Source organism: Opisthocomus hoazin, chromosome 1 (assembly GCF_030867145.1).
Source record: "Opisthocomus hoazin isolate bOpiHoa1 chromosome 1, bOpiHoa1.hap1, whole genome shotgun sequence".
NCBI lineage: Eukaryota > Metazoa > Chordata > Aves > Opisthocomiformes > Opisthocomidae > Opisthocomus > Opisthocomus hoazin.
The window spans coordinates 44,454,045-44,481,581 of NC_134414.1; positions in this window are offsets into that span (position 1 = coordinate 44,454,045).

The following is a 27,537-nucleotide window of genomic DNA, read 5'->3' on the forward strand; positions in this document are numbered from 1 at the left end:
AGCAGTTATCTGATTAAGATGTAGCAACATAAAGAAATGAAAGAGATACTAAAACAAAAATAACTTTAAAAAGGCATTGTAACCATGCACAAATGTAAGAAACTCATAAAATTATTCAGTTGCAGGCATGACAATCTTGCACAAAATACACAAAGGAAAAAAAAATGAAGAGAACAATAAAACACAACCAGTTTTTCAGAGAAATGTACAAATTGCTTCATTAGTTCTTCAGCAGAGAAGAGGGATTCCAGTTTCATCCCTAGCTAAATAAACTCCCTTTTCAATTTCCGTATTCTCTTGCCAGTGTTTTTCTTAAATTGTTTAGAATACCTGCTGATTGAATCCAGTCTTGCAGCTTGGTGCTTAGCTGAGTTCCAGATGCTGTAGCTCCTCTATTTGTTCCTCTGAAGTGGAACCTTATATTCAGTATTAATTTTTTTCTTGGTGTAATAGATAAAGATAACTATATAAATATAACTATATGATTTAGAACAGAATTAATGACAGGTTAAGATGAACAGAGATTTCCCCAAGCTAGCTAATAAGAATATTAACCAGTATTTTCACCTGTTTAAATCTCTACCTGTGCTTCTCACCCATATCCTTACCATACTGACAAGTTTTTAAAAAAACTGATGGTTAGAGAGCATATATGAATAAGATTTTTTTTCCTGTCTTAAAATATATTTTTCCATGCATTATAGGTATAAACCAAAATTAATCTAAAAGAATTGTAGTTATGAAATGATTTTTTTTTTTTAATGAATAGTGACTTTTTTCATACAGCTCTTCCTACAGGTAATGTTTTTCTGAGATCCTATACCTGACATTGTTGTGGAATCACATACTGGAAGATTGTATTTTTTTATATTTATTTAAAAATCAACAATTGAATATGTGTACCATATTTTGGTTGAATATTTACTTACATAAGCACTTTACTATAAAGTGCATAACATCATATTGCTTAATTTTTTTGGCAACAAATGTATTTTCTTCTGCATTTGAAAGGTTTGCATACCCAGTCGTTCATTGCTTATTACCATTTCTTTATATACTTTGTCTTTCGGTGTCCAACTTTTCCATCAACCAGGACAAGAATAATAGTCATTCCAAGTCCTACATTACAAAAGAATTAGAGAAGTCTCTCAAGGTAATTTCTTCTTTCCTGTGGTATCTATCAGCTCTCCCCCTTTTATCACTGAGCAACAATAATGTCTTCTGCTTTTTCAGGGAGATGTTTTCAGATCACACAGTTTTTTCTTCTCTTGAGCTCCCACATAAAAAATGAAACCTGCACGACAGTGTTTCCCAACCTTGATTGACAGAAAGGGCTGTTGCTTTGTTGTTTAATGACTATTTCAGTTTGTCAGGCCTTCAAAATAGATAATATTCACAGAGTTTAATTTAAAACAAATCAGCAATAGTCACCTCATCCCTAGGGAACTGTTAAAACAAGTTAAAACCAGCAAAGGAAAAGCAAGTCCAGACAAGACTTTGCACTATTGGGTCAGTTGAAAGCTCATGGCCTTTTCTAGCGATGGGAAAAACTGTATTTATTAAGCTAAAACCAAAAGAGGGGCCAGTTCTTTTTAATATCTCTGTCAATGATCTGGACAAGGGGATCTGTTATGGTTTGGCTGTGGCCGGCAACAAAAGCGCCATGCGACCGCCCCTCCCCCCGCCAGGGTGCAGTGGAGAATGGAAAGAAACAGACAGAAACTGGCGGGTCGGGATAAAGGCAGTTTAAGAGAACAGCAAACAAAGAGAACAGGAACAACAACGATACAGAAAAGGGGAATACACAAAACAAACCCGCAGAACAGAGCCCACAGAACAAAGCCGCTCTCTCCCCGACTGCCGCCTCACGCTCCTGAGCAGCGAGTGAGTTCCCGCCGCCCTGCTCCCCCCCCCCACAACTCAGCATGACGACACATGGTATGGAATACCCTGCTCTGTTTGGCCAGGTTGTGTCAGCCCACCCAGCTATGTCCCTTCCTGGATTCCAGTGAAAATTAACCCTGTCCTGGCCGAACCCAGGACAGGATCGAATGCTCCCTCAGTAAGTTTGCAGATGACACCAAATTGAGCAGGAGTGTAGATCTGCTCAATGGCAGGAAGGTTCTGCAGAGGGATTTGGACAGGCTGGATCCATGGGCAGAGGCCAATTGTACAAGGTTCAACAAGGCCAAATGCCGGGTCCTGCACTTGGGTCACAACAATCCCATGCAACGCTACAGGCTTGGGGAGGGGTGGCTGGAAAGCTGCCCAGCGGAAAAGGGCCTGGGGTTGTTGGTCGACAGCCAGCTGAACAGGAGCCAGCAGTGTGCCCAGGTAGCAAAGAAGGCCAACGGCATCCTGGCTTGTATCAAGAATAGTGTGACCTGCACGACTATGGAAATGATCATGCCACTGTACTCAGTCAGCACTGGTGAGGCCGCAAGTTGAGTACTGTGTTCAGTTTTGGGCCCCTCACTACAAGAAGTATGTCTTCCCTCTGAGGGTGACGGACCACTGGAACAGGGTGCCCAGGGAGGTTGTGGAGTCTCCTTCTCTGGAGATATTCAAGACCCGCCTGGACAAGGTCCTGTGCAACCTGCTGTAGGTAACCCTGGTTCAGCAGGGGGGTTGGACTAGATGACCCACAGAGGTCCCTTCCAACCCCGAACATTCTGTGATTCTGTGATTCTGTGAGTTCATAGAGCATGTCCAAAGAAGGGCAATGAGGCTGGTGAAGGTGCTAGAGCACAGGTCTTATGAGCAGCAGCTGAGGGAACTGGGGCTGTTTAGTGTGGAGAAGAGGAGGCTGAGGGGGGACCTTGTTCCTCTCTACAACTATCTGAAAGGACGTTGTAGTAAGGTGGGTGTTGGTCTCTTCCCCCAAGTAACAGGCAATAGGAGGCGGGGAATGGCCTGAAGTTGTGCCAGGGGAGCTTTAGATTGGATGTTAGGAAAAATTACTTCACTGAAAGTGTTCTAAAGCATTGGAACAGGCTGCACAGGGAAGTGGTGGAGTCACCATCCCTGGAGGTATTTAAAAGACAGATATATGCGGAGCTTAGGGATATGTTTTAGTGGTGGAATGGACAGTGTTAGGTTAACGGTTGGACTCGATGATCTTGACGGTCTCCTCCAACCTAAACAATTTTATGGTTCTATGATTCTAAGCTGGGAAATTTGGAACTTGGAATAATCCCAAAAGATGGCAAGATGTGAGCATTTGATCTTCTGTCAACTGCACTGCTCAGCTGTGATCTGGCTTATGTTATAGCCTGGCTCCATATACCTACTGAGAAGACAACCTATCAGAAGGAACCTAGTTATAACTGATTTGAATCCAAGTCAATAACGGCCAGGGAGATATCCCTAGCACAGCTTTGTTTATCAAGAAAGGCAAAGTAGTGTGTACTAATTTCCTGAACCTTTAATCGCATATATGCCCTGCTCCTCTGTGAACACGCTGAAATTAGCAAGAAAGTTCTTCTTACTTGGTGTGAGAATTCCTTTTATTTGGTTCTTATGGTAGGATATTATTTTGAAATAATATTTAGTATTTTGCAGTATCTGTTTACAGGTTGACCATCCTTGCTTCAACAAGTGCTGAGCAGTAATACAAGATCTGCAAAGTGAGGACTTAGAGACAAGGTTTGATATCCACATAAAGCTCATGGATCTGGGGACTATTTTGTGGGGTTTTCTTTGTTTCATTTTCTTTTTTACTTTGGATGTTACTCTATTCCTTTCCTATGGATTGATTGCTCATTTGCAGCTGGAGTCCATGCAGTAAGTGACTGGAGAACATCTTCACTATAGTTTCACTGAAAACAAATTTATTTCATGTGCTCTGAGACTGCTCCTTGTTGCAAACTAAGGTGTACTACAAATACATGACCATTATCTTTTTAATTTGAATCACCAATGCATTTTATAAAACAGTTCTTGGAGTGTTCATTTACTGAGATTTGACTTGCATCATGGACCGTCTTAGAACCTATAATCTGATCCCCTTATATTTAAAGTTTAGTGTTAACAGCCATTCAGTTCACAGGGCAAGACTAGAGTTAAATTAAAAACCTCCATCACCTTCAACAACATCCATGAAATAAAAACTTCCGAAACACTGGTAGTATACACATTAGATACTCAGCGGTAAATATTCTGCTCTACAAACTGATTCCTAGATACCCCACACTACCTATTAATATAGATATTTTATACATGGAGTGTCCTGGGAGACACGTTTGAAAAACAGACTTCTTATCTCAATTAAAACACTATGCAGGCATACGCTTCATGTCCTGCTTAGTGTGGTCTTGGTATGTTTGCAATTACAGCATTGTATCTCTCTCATTTTTATAGTAGATGTACAAAGAAGGAATTCTGAATTTTGGGAGGGCTTTAGCTCATATTCATAATAGTGTTTGGCCTTTATATGAAACATTAGTTATCAACTTTCTATGATTACAGAAAAGCTGAAAATAAAGGAAAAAGTTATATTTGAATTTTGAAATACAGGTTGAACAGAAGTGATTTATAAGCATTTATATAGAGTTGTTCTCTGTTTAATAATCGTCTCCTATCTATTTTCCGGAATATATTCTTAATCATTTCATTGTTACTTCACTGAGCGATAGTATTGGTTCTAAAAAGGTGAAAATATGTTATGAATCTATTCCACTTGGCACTCTTTATTATCCTGTTCCACTTTTCCACTCCTTAAATGCCACCTGCCAAAGAAAACAGGTGGCTGTTGTCCTGAACTATGTTGTATGGGGAATCACCACACTGAAATAACTTGCTGCTTTACTGGTGATGGTTCTATTATTAGACAATATATCTAGTTTTCAGACCATAATGACATTGTCTGTGTGGTTTGTTATAAAAGTGCCTGCCAGTGTTTTGTCTCATGGTCTATTAAAACCACGCGCACCCTGCAAATTCAGAAAGGCAAGATATGAAGAATGCAGCTTAATTAGACTGCAGTTTAATTATCTGATCTCCTCTGGGAAATACCCAGCAAAGATTCACATAGTTCAGCTCACCATTCATCCTCTATTTGTGTCCACCTATCTGGGAAAGACAAATGCTTTCTTGTTGTACCAAATACAGAATACCCCAACTTTTTTTAAAGAATGCCTTCTTCTGCGGGTTCTCAAAGAATCAAGCCTCTGTAAGTAAAAGACAGCAGAACTTGACATCTGCCAAACAAGGGCATGGACAATTAATTGGTTATCCTTCCTTCTCAACCACAGCTGGTACTTTGACAGCTCTCCTCTCATATCAACCAAAAATCTGTCTACTCCTTCGTCAAAATCCATCTGCTCTCTACTACCTGTCCTAAATACCCAGTGCAACACTTTTTGATAGGTAATCTTCCAACCTTCTTATTTGCATTCAAATGTTGCTACCCAGTCTTTCACACATCTGCCTTTGTTCTCTGACAGAATCCTGCAGGCTCTATCTATGCCCTTCGTATATGCCATCCAAGCAAATGTCCCATGTATGTGTTAAAATCTATTTCCTAGTAAACAAACTGTTCAAAGGTTCAATCTCCTTCAAAATCACCAAATTCTAATCAGCATACTACTGATTCTAGAAGCTGCCTTGTGCTTGACTCTGAAAGAAGCATAAGCAGTGCCAAAAGCAAGTTGTTGACATTGGCATTGACTTTCAGGTACTGGAGGGCTTGGATGTTGTTGACCAGAGAAAACTATTATTTGGCTTTCACAGTGCATGATACCATCACCTGAAAAGTCACTAATGTTTGTGTTCTCAGTGATTTAGTAGTTGAACTATGTGATACTACTTTGGATATTCACGTCATGTCAGAATGTCTAATACTATTGAGAAACAGATGAAACCTGTTTGTCTTCTATCCTTTCAGTCATAAGACCATGTAAGCCTTCATTTTGTTTTTCAGTTTTCCATATTGTTTCTAAGTCCATACAATAAATCCTACAATAGCGATCGACACTGAGATTGGGCAAAAGCTGATGAGGATAAAATGATAAGTTATAGAGGGCTGAGTTAGAAAAAAAGACAGGGAAAAGTAATTTAGACTGTGTATACATACAAAGGAGCAGGAGCAGTTGAACAAATGAAGCTGTTGGATAAGAAAGTTTACTACTTGGATTACATTCACATCTTTTTAAAGTCATTAATACAGTACTTTTAAAAAATACTGTGAACATACCTTCCTTGCCTGTGGCTTTCTAGCAATGCAGGAGACACCTCTTAACTCTTGAGCCAATAGATACAGTAAATAACAATTTTAGTAAGTTTTAACCTGATCAAGATTTGACCTGCACTAATTCAATGACACTGACATATCTTTCTTCTTAGGTGTGACAATCCTGGCAGTTTTTTTAGTTAGGCAGTTCCAAGAAAAATATGAGAAATATTGAAGATTCTGAATTCACTCTAAAAGCACTTCTTCTTTGTATAAAAATGAAAAATATCTACAGAAAATAAAAAAAATGGGCTATGCATGTATAATTAGAGTTCATCTATAATTTCTTATACCGTAAATAACTGCCAACACTTTATCTGCATGGAAGAATTGCAAATGAGGGGAAAAATTTGTCTTTAAATGTAATTATTTTTTACTAAAAATTATAATGATTTATGTTTGTCTAGCTCAGATTGTTCATTAGTGAAATTCAAAATCAATGATATTTGTGTCAGACGCAATTGTGAAAAAGAAGCGTTAAGAGCTAAAAGTCACACACACAGTCCAATGCATATATCCACAAAGGCAGTACATTGTGAGCACAGAGGTACTGGGATCTATATGCGTGTGTTTTGTTCCAGTAATGTATTGGAATGTGCTGCAATGTACATATGTAATTCCCTGATTAATTATTTTCTTAGATATTCCTGTTCTAAGACAAGTTACTTGTGATCTGAAGGTCAAGCACATTGCAGTGTTACGCTTTTCCTTTCTAACAAGTTATATTTTTACTGAGAATAACTGAGTTCTTTAAAGCAAATTATTTATTCAAATATATTTGCAGATTTATTTCTGGCTGTGAAAGGTAGAAAATAATATGCTCTAAATAATTATTTACCATTGGAAATTGCACAACAGATACCATTTTGTGATCCTGCTCAAGTCATTCACAATGCAAGCAGTCTACTAACTGGAAGACTGCATGTGCCCAAAGATAAAGCTCTTCTTGGGTAAGTATGTGAAGTTACTTCCTTTATTGCACAGCAGATTAGATGATAAATTAGTTCAGCTTTGTTTTTATTAATTCTTTAGTTGTTAACAACACTATTTGCTATCTTAATTACCTGATATTCAGGTACACTTTTTTTTAAGAATAAAATCTAGGTATTTTTTCAGTTTCTGGTGAAAGCTGGAGAGAAAGGTTGGAAGAAGACTGGCTTTGCAGATAAAGATACAGGGTATGTTTGTTATTCAGTAGTCAAAGTCAATGCTTTCCTTACCATTCTTTTGATTCCGTCTCCGATGCTGTTATCCAGTTCAATCGTTACTGACCCATAATAATTTAATTGAAAAGAAAATGTTTCTTCTATGTATGCCGTAGACTGTCTATGCAGATCAAAGTTTTGGGTATCAGATATTTCATTTGCACTATATGAGAATTTTCTGTAATTGAATACTTTTTATCTAATATGGGAAACAAAGAACAGGGCTTCTTCCAATCAGTGAACTGATAAATTTGGAAGAGAAACCAAGAATGTGATCTGGGGCAACACTGGAGTTGAAAGCCTTTCTTATCTGTCACCACTGACTTCTGTTGAGGAGAGTGACATCGTATCTATTTTTCTTACGTCCTATGGGTGGTTTAGCTCTATTTAATGCTCAAGAGGCTTCAGATGAGTCCGGCAGTACGAACTCAGAAGTATTTGTATTCAGAAATAAGTCACACTCATATTGATTTTCTAGTTTGACCTCTGATAGTGAGGTGTAAATGCTCCAGCTTAACAGGTATTATTTATGAGGAAAAAGCAATTGAAGCTAGACTAGTAGTTAGATTGAGGATCAAGTGCCTGTTTATTAAGGATTATTAGAACTATGACATAAATGTAGTATTTCATGAGTGATATTTTTTTTTTGTTTTCTGAACTATTTTTGTAATATTTGGTATAGATGCTATCTGGTTTTAATGGACTGTGGGGATATAGATTTTTCTTTTCCATTATTTGTATTTTACAACAGTATCCTGAATCATTCTAGTAAATAAGTTTATTAGGCAAGAAAGATCACATTTATGACATTTCTACTGTTTAATATATAAGCTGTTTTTGAACTCTAACATTTGTTTTGCTCTGTGCCTTAAACATCATTCTAACACTTATGAAAGTTATTGTTATTTGTGTTACATCTCTGTTTATTTTTCCTGTAAGTGACGACAAGTTACAAATCAAAGTTCTAGGATCTCCTTGGAGTTGTGTAAAATTATTTGCCATAGTCTGTGAAAATTCATTGGCTAATTCCTTTAGCACTCCCTGATGGATTTAATGTGGCACGGCTGATTCAGAACATTAATTTCGTCCAGGTATTTTTTCATTTGCTCTTTAATAGTGTTGATGTCTGTTCTTTTATGTTGTTCATCTACTCCCAGCATAATTAATCATTTCACACAAGAGTCCTTTTGAGTGAAGTGAAGCAGAGCAAGTACTTAGAAATTCCACTTTTTTTCCCCTCCAGTGTATTTCCTTACTGATAATTAGGGCCCTTACCTTTCCTTTTATCTTTCCTTTTTCTCTGAAGTACCTAAATAATTGTCTTTGTTTCCTTATCTATCACAAAAGTATTTATTAAAATATCCTCATCTATCACAAAAATGTACTTCTATTGAAGTTAGCTTATCCATACCATTTTTTTATAATTTCTTATCCTGATTTTGCTTACCCTTCCAATAAAATTTTGCAGTTGCAGCAAATTCCCATCTCTGAATGTTGTAGAACTTCTACCTCCAGAGCAGATACATTTCTTATTTACCATTTGTTGCATTTGTGGAACTTCCACTTAATGTGAACCAAGTGGCATACAGGCCAATTTCAAGCCTTCTAGAATAAAATACTGAAAGTCCTTAAGTCACTTTCTACTAATGGCCAAGTAATGGTTCAAGGATTCTCACGAAATTGTGGAAAAAAAATGCGCTGAACTGAATGTAACTGGAGTACTGGCTTTGTCAAAGATTCGGGAATACTATGACAGAAAGAATGAATAGGAAGAGATGGAGGCTTCAGTATCAATGGGCTGCCAACCAGCTGGTTTTAGAAGAACAAGAAAGAAGAGTTAAACTGAACAAGAAGCGTTAACAGATAAAATACAACACACATGAAAACCAAAACGAAGGAAGTATACCTGTAAGGAACGTAACCTTTGATTGGAATGACCACTGAAGAGACTGCTCTTCTTTGAATATTGATCTGATTTAAAGATTTATTTAGCTTTTGAAAGGTGAGATGTCCTCTTTGCTATTCAGCGTACCTGAAACTGGTGTGCTGCATCATAGAACAACAACCACTGAATGGGCTTTTTTGATTTTCTTAAAAATAATACATTCTTTGATAGAATCATGAATAATGAATAGCTATTATTTTAAACTCTTACCCATCTTAGCTTCCTTTAATCTACAAGAGGAGAGCAGTGTCAATGACCAAATAATTTTTTAAAAATCTCTTTACTGAACTTTTTATGATAAGCTATAATGCAAAGCGTGGCATTTGGTCTGTTTGTGGATAGAATTTTTGAGTGTCGTAGAAGGAGATTATGAGTCTTTGTTAAATGGATATCTGTTGTTCCCTGGTGAGTATGCCCAGCTCTCTGATTCACCATAATACAAGTTGTGTAAACATTTTTACTTCTGCCTCTTATGTTTATTCAAGAACATAGGTATTTTAATAGGCTAGTAGTAGACAACATACCATTGCTAAAGCAGAACTTTGCAGAGGACAAAAATGGACAAGGTAAGTCAAAGTTTATTGATGTTTCTTAGCAGCCTCACTCTGTTTGGCACTTACAAATGAAGCCTAACAATCAAGGACTCCAAAATTAATATTAAATTACAGGCCGAAGAAAGAAATTCTTAAAAAGACAAAAAAAACTGACTATTTGGGAGTATTTTAATATTTCATTTTCTGAATAAATTTGCCTAGAAGAGACACAAAATTTTTGAAGCAGTAGATGATAAAGTTCTTGATAAAAAAGGACAAAAATTAAAAGAAGTATGCAGTTTTAGTTTAATTACACTCAGTCAAATAAGCCAGGTGCTATTTTATACTGTAATTTCTTACTTCAGAACAAAACAATATAACTGGATACTTTTCAGTTAAAATGACTTGAATTTTGTGGCCTATTTCAAACCAAGATGCTGTGCATAGTCATTTATTAATGGAGAAATCGACATTTCCAAGTGTCTTTGAGTCAACAGGAGATTTAACTGTCAAACTCCTTAGATTGTTAGTTCAACCAATAGGACATCAGAGACCAGTTTTGTGGCTGAAACATAGCAGTAAATATATTTGCTATCAATTTCTTCTTATGTACATTACTCCTTGATTCTAAACACGAACTGAAATGGAAAAATTTAAAAAAATGTAATTAAAGATTAAGAATTATAACATACTTCTTACTATCAAATTCCATTATAATTATCAGATAACTTTTAATAATGATGTGGATATCAGTTATGAATTACTCTATGGTCATAATTTTCATTCACAACTGGATCTATGATTTTTAATGTTTCATTTGTAATTTTTCGTATCTGATGCTTTACATAAAATAATTATGCACAAAATATGTTGTCTTAAGTGAGGGGCTTTGGGAAATAGCATGTTTTATACATGTACCTCACATAGCTCAGAAATCACAGAATCATAGAATCACAGAATGCTTTGCATTGGAAGGGACCTTTAATGATCATCTAGGTCCATCCCCACTGCCGTAAGCCGGGACATCTTCAACTAGACCAGGTTGCTCAGAGGCTGATCCAACCTGACCTTGAATGTTTCTAGGGATGGGGCCTTCACTTCCTCTCTGGGTAACCCATTCCAGTATTTCACCACCCTAAGAACAAACAAACAAATTCTCCAGAAAGAATCTGTTAAGGAAGACATATATAGAAAATCCATACAACATACAGAGAATCTTTACAAGATTTCCTACACCAACATTGTCTCCTTTAGCTTTCTTAAAAATCCTAATGGTCAGCCTCACGAAGTGACTGAAATTCTGGGTTTGCCTTGCTAGGAAGCTTTATAAAAGCATTCTGACTGTGATGGGTGGACCTCAGCTGGAAGCCAGCTGCCCACCAAAGCCACTCTGTCACTCCCCTTCCTCAACTGGACAGGGGAGAAAAAATAAGACGAAAGGCTCATGAGATGAGACAAGGACATAGAGAGATCACAAATTATCTTATTTATTACCGATCATATCAGAGTAGCACAAGAAGTAATAAAACTAAATCTTAAAATACCTTCCCCCCACCTCTCCCATTGTGGTTTCGCCCCAGCTGACAACAAAGAACCATGTGGCTGCTCTATCACCTCTTCCCCCTCTGGGATGGGGAGAAGAATGGGAAGAATAAGGAAAAATTTGTGGGTCGGGATAAGGGCAACAAATGAAGAGAACAGTAACAACAATAGCACTGACAAGAAGAATATACAAAAAGTCAAGGGAATACACAGAGTAACTTTCTCACCGCTGGATGGCCAGCGCGCTCCCCAGCAGTGATTAACCTCAACTGGACCTGGGAGATAAAAAAATATGCTGAAAATCTCATGGGCTGAGATAAGGACAGGGAGAGATCACTCACCAATTAAAAGGATCAAGGGCAAACCAGACTGAACTTGGGGAAATTAGTTTAATTTATCACCAACCAAATCGGAGCAGGATAATGAAAAATAAAACCAAATCTTAAAAACATCTTCCCCCCACCCCTCCCTTCTTCCCAGCCTTCCGCTTTACTCCCAAATTCTCTACATCCTCCCCACAAACAGCACAGGGGAACGGGGAATGGGTGTTGCAGTCACTCCATCACACATTGCCTCTACTGCTCCTTCCTCCTCAGAGGGAGGACTCCTCACACTCTTCTCTTACTCCAGCATGGCATCCCACACATGGGAGACAATTCTCCACAAACTTCTCCATTGTGGATCCTTTCCACAGGCTGCAGTTCTTCACAAACCTTCTCCAGAATGGGTCCTTTCCATGTGGTGCAGTCCTCCAGGAACAGGGTGCTCCAGCGTGGGTCCCCCATGGGGTCACAAGCACTGCCAGCAAATGTGCTCCAGCATGGTCTCCTCTCTCCACGGGTCCACAGGTCCTGGCAGGAGCCTGCCCCAACACGGGGCTACCCACGGTGTCACAGCCTCCTTCAGATGCATTACTTGCTCCGGCGTGGGATCCTCCACAGGCTGCAGGTGGATATCTGCTCCACTGTGGACCTCTGTGGACTACAGAGGGACAACCTGCCTCACCATGGTCTGCTCTGTGGGCTGCAGGAGAATGTCTGCTATGGCACATGGAGCGCCTCCTCCCCTTCCTTCTTCATTGACCTTGGTGTCTGCATAGCTGTTTCTCTCACATATTCTCACTTCTTTTTCCAGCTACAGTTCCTCTTACACAGATTTTCCCCCCTTCTTAAATAAGTTATCACAGAGGGACTACTGCTGTCGCTGATTGTCTTGGCCTTGGCCAGCCGTGGGTCCGTCTTGGGGTCAACTGGCATTGTCTTTCTCAGGGGTAGGGGAAGCTTCTCGCAGCTTCTCACAGAAGCCTCCCCTGTAGCCCCCCTACTACCGAAACCTTGCCATGCAAACCCAGTACGCTGACATAAGATCACGGAAAATAATAGACTCAGCAAGAACTTGAATATAACTGTTAGAACTGTGGTCATATATAAGTGTACCTCCTTAAACCATTCAATACTAAGAAAAATTTGTATTGCCTTTGGAATGGAGCTTCAAGTTCTTAATTACATAAACAGAAACAAAAATGAGTATTTTAAAATTTGAATACAAAATAGTATTTTCTTAGAAACAGAATATAGAATTCCCTGCTGAAGTTGGTGGGAGCTTAGAAAAATCATGTCTACTGCAGTTCATAATACACACTTAGGTGACTACCTTCGGAAAAATAGTTCCAAAAGGCTAAATGAGGGCTCCTGTATCATGAATATATGTCTTTTTCTCTCTCTGTATAAATTACAGTTAAGGCATTAGAGATAACTGTGATGGGAGCATTTAGAAGACTGACATATCAGGCTAGTTTTAAACTTTAAAACAAAACTTAACTAAGTTCATTCACTAACATCACACTTCTGTATAGCTGTACAGTAAGCACTAATGGCTCTGGCCCACGGTGATTCTTAGTTGCAGAGGTCGTGATCAGGCTTGAAAGCTCTTTGACACAAGTAGTTGGAATTAGCAGTGTGCCCTGGCTGCCAAGAAAGCCAATGGGATCCTGGGGTGCATCAAGAAGAGTGTGGCTAGCAGGAGGAGGGAGGTTCTCCTTCCCCTCTACACTGCCCTGGTGAGGCCTCATCTGGAGTACTGTGTCCAGTTCTGGGCTCCCCAGTTCAAGAAAGATGAAGAGCTACTGGAGAGAGTCCAGCGGAGGGCTACAAGGATGGTGAGGGGACTGGAGCATCTCCCCTACGAGGAGAGGTTGAGGGAACTGGGCTTGTTCAGCCTGAAGAAGCGAAGTCTGCAAGGGGACCTTATAAATGCCTACAAATATCTGAAGTGTGGGTGTCAGGAGGATGGGGCCAAGCTCTTTTCAGTGGTGCCCAGTGACAGGACAAGGGGCAATGGGCACAAACTGAGGCACAGGAAGTTCCGTCTGAACATGAGGAGGAACTTCTTCCCTCTGAGGGTGACAGAGCACTGGAACAGGCTGCCCAGGGAGGTTGTGGAGTCTCCTTCTCTGGAGATATTCAAGACCCGCCTGGACGGGGTCCTGTGCGGCCTGCTGTAGGTGACCCTGCTTCAGCAGGGGGGTTGGACTAGATGACCCACAGAGGTCCCTTCCAACCCCTACTATTCTGTGATTCTGTGATTCTGTGAATTGAAATAAGTTTGCTATATTTCTTTTTAATTTATTTTGCATATGCTTGAGGTTTTTATGCCATTGTCCTTCTTCCAAAAAGAAGGATTCTCCTGATACTGCTTACATTGCTTTTGGTTTTGCCAGGCATTTGCTGCCTATTTACATTTCCCTGAGCATATCTTTTCTTCTGTCTGGCAACTTACTGTTTTTCTGTCACTTGGATACTTCTTTTGTCCAGTTGCACATGCCTTTTCACTTCTCACATATAAAATATGTTTAGATTGTATCTGCCTATGCTTTTCACAGTATTGCAAAATACTTGTATGCTATTGTTATTTACACTATTTTAGTATATCTACTTTTGGGTAGAAAGCCAACTGCTATGTTTTATATTCTGGTTAGCTCATTTATAATTTGTATGTGTTTCGGCCTCTAATTTGTCTGAAATCATTTAGTTGGTGGCATTTTTCACTTTGACTAAGTCTTATTTTTTTTCTTCATTCTGATTACAAACCATACAGATGCATTTATTTCTTGCTGCAGTGGGATTCTCTGTGTTAACTAGTTAGCTTTCTTTCACCCATTTATGTCTGTATAGTGGTCACCATTAAAAACTGGGCACAATGTACAAAAAACAAATGTACAGAGGCATCTGAGATGTTCTTTTTTATTGTTTTTTTCCTTTCTGCATTTTTAAACTCAGTTTGTTCAATTTTATTGTGTTATTTTCCTGTAAGTACAGCATTTCTGTTGTTCAGGGATTAACATTCAGGAAAAATTTCATCTTACCCCACCAGGTCTCCAAATATTTAGTTTGCTAAAATGGTGTTAGAAAAAAATATTACCTTATCTATTCCTCTTCTTCTTTACATTTAGATCAAAATCTGAATTTTATTACGGGAACTCTTTGTTTTTAATCTCATGTGATACATGTATTCTTTAATGGACAACATAATTATCAGATTATGTTTTTGTTCTTTTATCAACAAGATTTATTTGATATCCATAAAAACCCCCAAGTTATTTTTAAAAAGAAAAAGAACATAGGTGTAAAATGAGAACACTAAACACATTAAGGACAGAAATGATTTCTAGACTCTAAAGGTAGAGGAACATGGCCTGGTATGCCATTGCATTTTGCAACATATTCTACTTATAAATTGTATGGGTTGTGACAGAAACCTCTAGTTCCAGGTTTGAATTCTGGTATTATGATGTTCAGTGTTATCTTTGGCACATTCCTTCTAAAGAATCAGATTTTCAGTAAAGAAAATCATGGAGACATGCTAGGTATGTTTGTATATATATATATGTATACGTATATATATATATATGAGAAACACAGCCCCACATTTTTCAATGTCATTTCTAAATTTCAGAAGTCTTAATGACAAAAGCAACCAATTACTGAAAGTGACAACCTCAGGAAGTGCCATGACTTTTCCAAGGTTGTTACAAGCCAAACAGGAATCATGAAAAAAAAGAACAGATTACAAAAACTGAATAGTTAACAGAGGGAATATGCACAGTAAACAACATGGAGCACGGTGAGATTAAATACACTTTAGGAAATTGAAAGATCAAAATTAAAAACTGCTATGGCATAAAAGGAAAACTTCATATAGCCCCATGAATCAGAAAGGCAATAATAATACACGAGGTCGTTGTCCATCTGTCCGTCCCCCTCCCCAGTATTTGGTTTAAAGATTGCAACGTCTACGTCACACCTGGAAGACCTAGTAATCTGGGAAGTCTAGCTGGTTTTTGGAAGCTATATCAGTTAGACTAATGAAAGACATGACCTTTCCTTTCCAACTTCGCCTTGCTTACTATTACACATTTACCATCCAGTCAAAGATAAAACACCTGTTGACAAAGTTTGCAGGTAAGAAGCTTCCACCTCCTCCCTTGCCAGTTTTGTCTTGCCTTCCCCTGCCACCACATAAAAGGGTCTATATTTACCTTACAGTAACAGTGTAAATTATAAAGTCTCTCTAGAGCTGCAAGATCAAAAATATGGAGAAACTGCATCCATCTGAAACTCTTCTTCTTGTGAAGCAGAAAGATGGTGAAGGAGGTATCAGGGTTTAAAAAGGGAATAGGACAAGCAAAGATTAAAATGGCTATTGACACTTCGGTAGAAAGTAAACTGGGCAAAATTACATGTTATTGCAAGAAACTGTTTTTTCTATAGGTGTTAACTTTCCTGTCACCACTTCATCGTTAGTGGCAAAATAGCTTTATGAAGAGTATTGTTTTTTTTTCAAGTACAGCGATAAGTATTTTCTTCTCCATGTTTTTGGAGCAGCACATCATTGTGTATCTTGTGTTTGCTGTAGTCGAGTGTAACTTTTTGTCTAGTTTCATTCCGTATGATGCTATGATGGATTGCAAAGAGGATGGACAGGTAACTTTTTTGAAAGCTGATATCCTTGATAGAAGTTTGAGAACAGTCTACTCTTCATGCACTAGTGTTTACATCTTGTACCTTGGATAGTGTAGGAAGTGCTGCTGTAAATCCATGCTGCCATCAAGTATATATGTAGTTTAAAAACACGCAGTGATACTTTAGAGAAAGATTGCCTTTCTTAGACTCTGGCTGCTTACAAGATGGATTTGTTTTAGTTTTGCTAAATACTTCATTAACCTTGTTTAGTCATACTCTCCCTGAGCAACACTAGCCAACCATGGAAAGATTCTCCTGGCAATAAAACTTCAGCATGATGACAAAAGAACTTTACCTTGCAGTGTATTGAGAATAAATGATAATGAAAAAGGTACAGACCAACTTGACTGTTACCATAGCTTTACCACAGATTGCTTCTATTCCAAACTTATTGGGAAAACATGATGCTAGTGACAGTCAATTAGCAGTCGGTCTGCTTTAGCTCCGTTATTTTTCCTTCCCAGTCTTTCATCTCTAGAACATGCTTCTTAAATACTATTAAAAAATTGTAACGTAAGCTCTTTGAAACAGTTACTATAATTGGTTTTGTATTTGTAATGTTTGCTAAGTGTTTAGAGCAGCAATGTCCTACTTTTTAGGAAATACCACAATCATATAGTAAATAATTACTAGAACAACATTTGCTGTTCTTAGTTAGTATCACGTGATAGTGTTTAAGATAGAATTTTATTTTCTGTGAATGCTGTGGTGACATTACAGTGACTTTCTAATTGAGATGAGCGTTGTACTTTAGGATATTACTATTTTCACTGAAATTATTACACGTTTTATCTTGCTGTGTATTTCATTTCACTTTTATATGACACATACCTTTTAATTAAAATAGTTAAATTCCTAAGGTGTTGCTGCATTAAAAGTATGAAATACACTTTGACACATGTTGTTATTAATTCTACGTTTGAAAGATCTCATACTGCTATCCATGAGAAGCTGTGGTGAGTTCAAGTACATCAAGTCACTACTTCTAGTGTAAATAATGACACTTTGTCACAGTAACTCATAAGATCCATGCTATTAAGACTGCATTGTCTTTTAAATGACCTAGCTAATAAAAAGCAATTTTGTCACACAAAGCTGTCTTTCGCAGGTTCCATATAAGTCATCATAAAAACTACTCTTTCATCCATTTCCAGATGATACACATGAAATGGAGTATCTATAAAATCAGGAATAGATCAATTCATAGGTCACATCATACTCATGTTCCATTTTCTTTCTTAGTATTGATGAATTCCGTTAGTAAACCTGAGCCCATCTTGTTGTTCAATGATGAGTGTCTAGAGGAAAACATTTATCTTTTTAGTTAATATGTAACATTGGTAGAAAAGAACTAATCTTACTCAAGTCAATGGCAATATTCTACATCAGTTATTTATAGTGCCACCTTCTCTTCTTCGCAATTGGCTAGCAGCAATGCCTAGCAACATGGAAGCAACTTGCACCACAAGACCAGCAATAGCTTTCATTTGGCTTTGTTGCATCAAAAGACCTGCCATTCCCAGACTGTGAATGACTTATTGCTACAGAAGTGGAAAAGAGTGGCTGGCCTAGCCTTTGTCTGACCATATAGGACTGTAAATTCTTTTATTTTAGAAAGCAAGTATTGCTTGTTCCCTGGTTTATCCTCTTGAAGCTCTATTTTTAGTCTTTTCACTCTTAAATAAAGTGTTTGCCAAACTAACTTGTTCATTACTGCTAATGTGGAAAATTAGCTCACTGAGTGCAGAAAATGTGGTTTAATTTTTTCAGGTTTATGGTTAGGAGATCAAGATGCTGTTGTATTATGAACCTTTTAAATTTGGTGCTGCTTCTTATTGCTACCCATCCACACTTATCATTATCATTACAGACATATCCTTAATGCAAAGACATGGTCTAAAAATGTAATGGACCTGAATTGCTGAGCTGTGTTCGTCTTCAGGAAGAGAACACAGAATGCAGTACAATATAATTACTAGTCTCAGTTGTTTTTCAATTCTACTTTCTGCTTCTAAAATGTCTCTACCCACTAATTCACTTTGTCTTGATGTGATGTACATATCTTGACATGTGTCGTACATTCTATTTTTCAGGCACTCTTATTTCAGATTATTTTTTCTTTCTGGTATGTTTCAAGGTATTCCTCAAGTTTCAGTCATAGCATATCTCACTGAAAAAATGAATAATATTTACTATTATTATTAACCAACACTTCCTGCCTTAAAATTAGGGATTTAATCCAAACTTTTTCAATACTTGGAAGAATAAGGAATTTCTAGATATTCGTTATATCCTAAATATCCCTGAAGCTGCTCAAAAAAGATGTAGATATGGCACTTCAGGACACGGTTTACAGGCACGGTTGACAGATGGACTTGATGATCTTAAAGGTCTTTTCCAAACTTACTGATTCTATGATTCTAAAAAATCTATGGTGTTAGAAGAGCTTCTACCATATTCTGTTAATACTACAATGGCCTCAAGCACAGACATTAACTAGCTGAGAAAGTCAACAGAACTCTCAAACTATTTATGTAGTTTTATCTTGTAGCAATACAGTAGGGAACACTGACTAACAGCGTATGTTAACTACAGGAGGAACAAAGGAGGAAGGTAGAGAAAATATGAATATCCTTTTTAATTTTTATTAGGACACAATTCATCAAATCATAATGATTGGAAAAGACGTCTAATATCATCAAGTCCAACTGTCAACCCATCACCACCATGTTTGCTAAACCATGTCCTGAATTGCCATATCTACACATTTTATTGAAAACCTCCAGGGATGGTGACTCCACCACTTCCCTGGGCAGCCTATTCCAATGTTTTACAATCGTTTTAGCAAAGAAATTTATTCCTAATATCTAACCTAAACCTCCCCTGGCACAATATAAGGCTATTTCTCCTTTTCTTATTGCCAGTTACTTGGGAGAAGAGACCAACATCTGCCTCACTACAGCTGCCTTGCAGGTAGTTGTAGAAAGCAATAAGGTGCCCCCCTCAGCCTCCTCTTCTCCAGACTAAACAGTCCCATTTCCCTCAGCTGCTCCTAGTAACACTTGTGCTCTAGAGACTTCGCCAGCTTCGTTGTCCTTCTCTGGACACACTCCAGCATCTCAATGTCCTTCTTGTAGTGAGAGGCTCAAAACTGAACACAGTGCTCAAGGTGCAGCCCCACCAGTGCCAAGTACAGGGGCACGTTCACCTCCCTACTCCTGCTGACCACACTATTCCTGATGCAAGCCAGGATGCTGTTGGCCTTCTTGGCTACCTGGGCGCACTGCTGGGTCGTGTTCAGCTGACTGTCAACCAACACCCCGAGATCCTTCTGCATCGGGCACCTTTCCAGCCACCCTTCCTCAGGCCTGTAGTGTTGCATGGGGTTATTGTGACCCAAGTGCAGGACCCAGCATTTGGCCTTGTTGAACCTCATATGATAGACCTCAGCCCATTGTTCCAGCCTGTCCAGATCCCTCTGCAGAGCCTTTGTACTCTTGAACAGATCTACACTCCTGACAATTTGATGTCATCTGCAAAATTCCTGAGGGAGCACTGAATCCATTCATCTGGATCATTGATAAAGATATTAAACAAGACTGGCCCCATAACTGAGCCCTGGGGAACACCACTCGTGACAGGTCTCTGTTATGGGTTTGTCTGGCAAGGTTTTGATAGCAGGGGCGCTATAGGGATGTCTTCTGCAAGAAGCTGTGAGAAGCTTCCCCCATATCTGATAAAGCCAGTGCCAGCCAGGTCTAAGACAGACCCTCCTCTGGCCAAGGCCAAGCCAATCAGCAACGGTGGTAGTGCCTCTGTGATAACATATTTAAGAAGGGGAAGGAAAAACTGTGAGGAGATGGCAGTAGAGAGAGAGGAGTGAGACAATGTGAAAGAAACAACTCTGCAGACACCAAGGTCAGTGAAGCAGGAGTGGGGAGGAGGTGCTCAAGGAACTGGAGCATAAAGTCTTTCCTTGCAACTCATGAAGAAAGACCATGGTGAGGCCGGTCACCTCCCTGCAGTCCATGGAGGTCCACGCTGGAGCAGATATTCACCTGTAGCCCATGGAAGGAACCCCACGCAGGAGCAGGTGGATGCCTGAAGGAAGCTGTGACCCAGTGGGGAGCCTGTGCTGGAGCAGGCTCCTGCCAGGACCTGCGGACCCGTGGAGAGAAGACCCCACGCCAGAGCAGGTTTGCTGGCAGGGCTCGTGACCCTGTGGGGGAACCACACTGGAGGAGCCTATTCCTGAATACTATCTTTCATGACTGTTTTTTCTTGTTTTTCACCCCATGAGAATGACCCATGCAGGGGCAGTTTGTGAAGAGCTGCAGCCCATGGGAAGGACTCATCATTGGAGAAGTGTGTGGAGAACTGTCTCCCATGAGAGGGACCTCACACTGGAGCAGGGGAAGAGTGTGAGGAGTCCTCCTTCTGAGGAGGAAGGAGCAGCAGAGACAAACGTGTGATGGACTGACCATAACCCATATTCCCCGTCCCCCTGCTCAACTTGGGGTTGGGGAGGAGGTAGAGAAACAGGAGTGGTTGAGCCTGGGAAGGGAGGGGTGGGGGGAAGGTGTTTTAAGGTCTGATTTTATTTCTCATTGTCCTACTCTGATCTGATTTGTGATAAATTAAACACCCGTTTCTCCCCTAGTTCAGTCTGTTTTGTCCGTGACAGTAACTGGTGAGTGATCTCTCCCTGTCCTTGTCTCAACCCTCAAGCGTTCATCATATTTCCTCTCCCCTGTCCAGATGAGGAGGGAGAGGGATAGAGCTGTTTTGGTGGGCACCTGGCACTTATCCAGGCCAAACCACAACAGCCACCAAGTGGATTTACTCCATTTACCACCAGTCTCTGTGCTCAGCCATTCAGCCATTTCTTTATCCAGTGACACCCATCCAAACCATGAGCATCTAGTTCCTCCAGGAGAGTGCTGTGGGGAACAGTGTCAAAGGCCTTACGGAAGTCCAGGTAGACAACATCTACAGCCTTTCTCTCATCCACTAGGCAGGTCACCTGGTCATAGAAAGAGAACAGGTTGGTCAAGCAGAACCTGCCTTTCATGAACCCATGCTGGCTGGGCCTTATCCCCTGGTTGTCCTGCGTATGCCTGGTAAGTGCATTCAAAATGAACTGCACCATAACTTTACCTGGCACTGATATTAGGCTGACAGGCCTGTAGTTCCCCGGATTCTCCTTCTTGCCCTTCTTGTAGATGGGTGTCACATTGGCAAGCCTCCAGTCATCTGGGACATCCTGTTTGCCAGGACTGCAGGTAAATGAAGTGGCTTGTCAAAAATATCAGAGACAGAAACAAAAAAGTGTATTTTCACTAAAGGTTTATAATGTTATGTTAACTGATGTTTGTAATTTGGCAAAAGCAGTTTACTGAAAATAACTTACATGAAGAAATTCTGTCAAAGCTGTTCTGTTAACTTTATGGCATTCAGATGTTTATTATATTCTTTTACATGATTAGATTTCATTTTATCAAAGAAGATCTAGGGAACTGAATATTACTCGAAAATGGGAGGGGCAACTATCTGTGTTACAGAACAGAATAAAATGAAGCTGGGTTTTTTTGTGTGTATGTGCAAAACAGTTAATAGGAGGTGGATTGGGAACTGGCTGAATGGCAGAACTCAGAGGGTTGTCATCAGCGGCACTGAGTCTAGTTGGAGGCCGGTAACTAGCGGTGTCCCCCAGGGGTCAGTACTGAGCCCAGTCTTGTTTAACTTATTCATCAATGACCTGGATGAAGAGTTAGAATGTACCCTCAGCAAGTCTGCTGATGACACCAACCTGGGAGGAGTGGTGGATACACCAGAAGGCTATGCTGCCATTCAACATGACCTGGAGAGGCTGGAAAGTTGGGCAGAGAGGAACCTGATGAGGTTCAACAAAGGCAAATGCAGGGTCCTGCACTCAAGGAGGAACAACCCCATGCACCAGTACAGGCTTGGGGTGGACCTTCTGGAGAGCAGCTCTGCGGAGAGGGACCTGGGTGTCCTGGTGGACGACAGGTTGACCATGAGCCAGCAGTGTGCCCTGGCTGCCAAGAAGGTCAATGGGATCCTGGGGTGCATCAAGAAGAGTGTGGCCAGTAGGACGAGGGAGGTTCTCCTTCCCCTCTACTCTGTCCTAGTGAGGACCCATCTGGAGAACTGTGTCCATTTCTGGGCTCCCCAGTTCAAGAAAGATGAAGAGCTGCTGGAGAGTGTCCAGCGGAGGGCTAAAAACATGATGAGGGGACTGGAGCATCTCTCCTACGAGGAGAGGCTGAGGTAGCTGGGCTTGTTCAGCCTGAAGAAGAGAAGGCTGCGAGGAGACCTAATATATGCTTACAAATATCTGAAGGGTGGGTGTCAGGAGGATGGGGCCAAGCTCTTTTCAGTGGTGCCCAGTGACAGGACAAGGAGCAACAGGCACAAACTGAAGCATAGGAAGTTCCGTCTGAACATGAGGAAGAACTTCATCACTCTGAGGGTTACGGAGCACTAGAACAGGCTGCCCAGGGAGGTTGTGGAGTCTCCTTCTCTGGAGATATTCAAGACTCGCCTGGACAAGGTCCTGTGCAGCCTGTTGTAGGTGACCCTGCTTTGGCAGGGGTGTTGAACTAGACGATCCCCAGAGGTCCCTTCCAACGCCTACCATTCTCTGATTCTGTGATTCTGTGACCTTGTAATCAAAAAAAGACACAACAGCACAATAACGGAATGGTTTCCTAAAAATAATCTGAGGAAGAAAACTAAACTTTAACTACATAGCTGGCAGTATTGCAGTGGCCAAGAGTATTTCTGGGCACTGGTTATTGTTTTAACATCTGAGGTAAAAAGGTCATCTAGTTTTTGTTGTTTGTATTAACAGTGAAAATATCCCTTTGTGATCGTAGCCATGCAAAGTTAAAAGACACTTTAAAAATCTAAAGAAATTAAGACTGTTGGCACTTATGTGGTGACAATTCATAATCTTATATATTTTTCTAAGCAAGAGTATAATTTGTAATTCTCAGACTCTAGTTTTTAACCTTTTTTTGTATTTAATGGGGAGACATTGGTCTTTGGGAACTGGGTAGGGTGGAAGAAAATGTTTTTATTTTTTAAAGAAATACAGAGATAATCTAATCGAAATGCAAAATGTCATTTCTGTTAACCTAGGCTCAAAATAGATCTACGCCCTTTCTTCTGGAAGAAAATAACAAAATAACTCTAGATCCTTTAGTTGGGAAACAGCACAATCTGTTTTCCATTCTGCACTATGAATCCTACTGATTACTCTAAATAGTTTTTTCTAGCTGTATTTTTAAGGGCACAGGAGAAATTTATTTCAGTCTTCTTGCTTGGGTCTTCTCTTTGGAAGGTTGTCCATGTATGTTTCTCATAAACGTAATAAGAGATTCCCTCTTCAACCTACTTCTGAAATTTCTGAGGGTTATACAAATCCGTGCTAATGATATATTGCCTGACAATATTTAATGTTCACGTGTCAACATTTCAAAAAGTTTAGTGGCCATAGCACACTACTTGTCCCCGCCTGGCAAATCAATAAAATCCAGTTATATTGTTGGAATTCCCATTTAGATGACAGAAAATGTTTTCTATTTAGTTAGATAAGATGGTCTCAGGGGGTATGAAGGTTTTACATATGAATAAAGACATAGTCTGTTAGTGAAAAATCTGTTTTATGTATTTATATTAAAAAAAAACTTCCAAAACTACACTTACAGTTTTACCCTTAGAGTTTTTGGACACCTACGCAAACTCACAAAACTAGCTGCAGTTATTAGTTTTGCTTTCTTCATGTAGAATCTCCTGCAACTGATCTTAAATAGAAGTAGCCCAGACAAGTTTCTTTAATGTAACATAACCACAACTTCTCTGACAGTTCTGGTAATCTACCTGTTAGCTAATGAACATGTGATAGAACAGATATAACTAGGATAAAACATACTGTCTTATGTGTCATTTAAATATTGCCTTGTGGAAAATACCACCTTATTGAAAAGGTTACCTCATTCGTCTCTATATGCACTTAACACTCTGACAGGAGTAAGGAGCTAAGGTTGATATGACTTTTTAAATTTCTTCTATTTGTTTGATGTCTTTTCTTTTTAATGGGATCGCAGCCTCAGTCATCATTCGGCAGCTGTTTTCTTTCAAGGGATTTTTACTTAAAATACATTTTTTTTAATATTATAATTTTATTGCTCAATGAACCTTGCAATAACAACATTTTAGCATCTATCCACCATGGCAGATGGCAAACTAATGAAGACTGCTGTAGCTGCATACTGATATATTCTGTACACAACATTTCTGTGCTCCAAAGGGAGGTCAAAGAGTAACTTTTATTTATATTCTTTGTTGTAGTTGATCTTTAAAAATCATAAGACAGATTATTAGAAAAAACATTTTTTGCACCTTTTAATTAGACTTACTAATGTTTACTGCATGTGATCAACCTACAAAGTTCAAAAAAGACAATCTGTATTTCACTGTTGTTTAGCTTGCATTTTTAAAATGAAATAGCAATATTCCAAGTTAGTTTTTTCCTTCTATTTAAAATTCATCTTAAAATCAAAGCTAAAGATATTTTTCTTATGTAAGTCTTCAAGTTGTTTAAATAAAGTTAATATTTTATTTTTATTAGATTTTAGATATTAAAGATAGGCACATAGTTAATATTCTACCTCATTTTTTTCTTTCAGGTCACCAGTGAATTTCTCCCCACCCAAAGCCTCAAGATTCTGTACTGTTCCTTAATGCAGACACCAGATAATTTTCATTAAATCTAGTGGAGGGTCGTCCAGTACTACTTATTTTTTTAGTGACTTCATGAAAAACAAGGTAAAACAGTCAGGAAAGATCATGAGTCTGGTAATAAGTGTGATTCACTTGACCTCGGTCAAGTTGTGTAATATAAATAAGTGATCTATATTCCTTGACAGAGAGAGGAGAGCAGAGAAAATGTAAGACAGAGGAACTGGCTGATTTTTCTAGAAGATTATTCATCCAATCCAGCTGAAAAGAATATCTGAATTACTCCTTGGAGTTGTTTTCACCTAGGAGAAAAGCCTAAGTGAATAACAAACAACTTACTTATAAAACCAGATTCTGTTGCTCTCTTTTACATTGATTTAAGTAATTTTTTTTCTCAAAGGTATGTTCCAAACTACGTGAACTGAGACCAGAGATTCTAGTTCTAGATAATTAAAATTTTACCTTTAAATTTTTCCAAGCTTTTCTAAATCAATTCAATGATAATATTAATGATGGGAAGCTATCCCTTAGAATCCCAGTAATCTCTTTAAATTAGGGTCAAGGATTAAAATATTGGAAAATAAATTACTTTCAGGTATATAGCCTGAAGAAATATTGGAGGTAATCAAGTAAAGACAAAACAACTTTCATTCTAAAACACTGTTCTTCACTAGTTGCCAGCACTGTGCTTTGTGTTTCTGTGTCAATAACATATTACTGAGACAATCATATTTTACAAAAAGAAGATTCTTGAAGTAATACATTTTAAAATATCAATAATCTGTATCTGACCTTCGTGTACTCTTCAACTCTCATTTTTCAACTCTTCTGGCAATTTTTTTTTTTTTTGTCTGTTGCTTACAGGAGATGGCTGTAGACTTGGAGAAATACAGTCATTAACTTTTATCAGTATTCTTACAATATATTGAATCATCTTAATAGATTTTATTATTATTGAAATTTTAATATAGATTTTCTTCCTGGAAATACTGAGGGTCTAATGCTGCTTTCAGTGTGCTCATTTTACACTTAAATAATGTCACTAATTTCATTGCATTTAGTTTTGTTTGTATATCAGTATGAAAGGACTTGGAAACTATTGGACTACAATATTAAAAATTAATTTATTTTAGATTTGATTCTGAATTTAACACAGCTAAAAACTTCTTAGCACAGCAGTATAATTTCAAATACAAACTTAGCCTGAAGGCAGAATTTTATAATTAAGTATACTTTCAGTGGGTTTCTTTACAAGCTGTTTTACTTTCTTACAGGTGAAGAGCTATGCTGAAATGTCCTGGCTGAAGTAACTCATCATTTAAGAAAATGAGCAGTTAAAGGGAGGAGTGTCTGTGCTCACTCCTTCACTGACATATGAAAAAATCTTGAAAATCCATATTGTCATCTTTATCTTTTCCTATCATCCATTGACTAGAGTAAAAGATAAAGCAAACAGATTTCTTACAGAGTCAAAATTACTATTACTGTACAGTAGTTATAGACGTGATTTATAAAGATCCAAGTGATTGATTCCTTTACTGAACAAAATTAGAGGGCTGTGAATCTTGCTTGCAATTTAAGTTGGCTAGTCTACAGCCACACCTTCTTTTTTTTCAGAAAATGGAAGCACCAAAATCTGCAAGGAATCTGAAATACTTTTAATGCCACTGTGCCTGAGTGCCTGTTTGTAGATCTTAGTAGCAGTGTTTAAATGAGTGCTTTCTTAAGTGGAGTAACACTACATGATAATTCTTACCACCCTGATTTTCTTGTGTTTATGCTACATATTATTTAAGAGATATTCAATATTCCTACTCTAACATGAGGGGTTTTTAAGAATGTCATTAAATACTGTGTAATCTACTCATTATCTTAATAATTTGCCATAGCATGCAAATTATAGTCAGAAGCTGCCTAATCAGTGTATTTCTGGAAAAGTCATGCATGAAATCAACATTAAAGAAGCATTTGGTTTCAGTAAGGAATACATGATTTTCTTACAGCCTATCATTTGAAAAAATAGCTTGAACAGTAACTATAGATTGCAAAGTTATCTTGTATACCGGTTGCCTGATAGTGCTTCATTTTAAAAATTTGCTTTTATATCTCTAGGTGGTGCTGTATGTACCTCAATTGGGTGAAGAAATACAAGCCATTTTACTACAAAATTATACAAATCCTAAGTAAGACAAAACGACTAGAACCATACAAATTATTTAGGAAAAGGTTTTTCTCCTTTTGCTGTAGGCCATGAAGCATGTGTTGCCAGGTGATTATGCTTATGAGAAAGTTAATC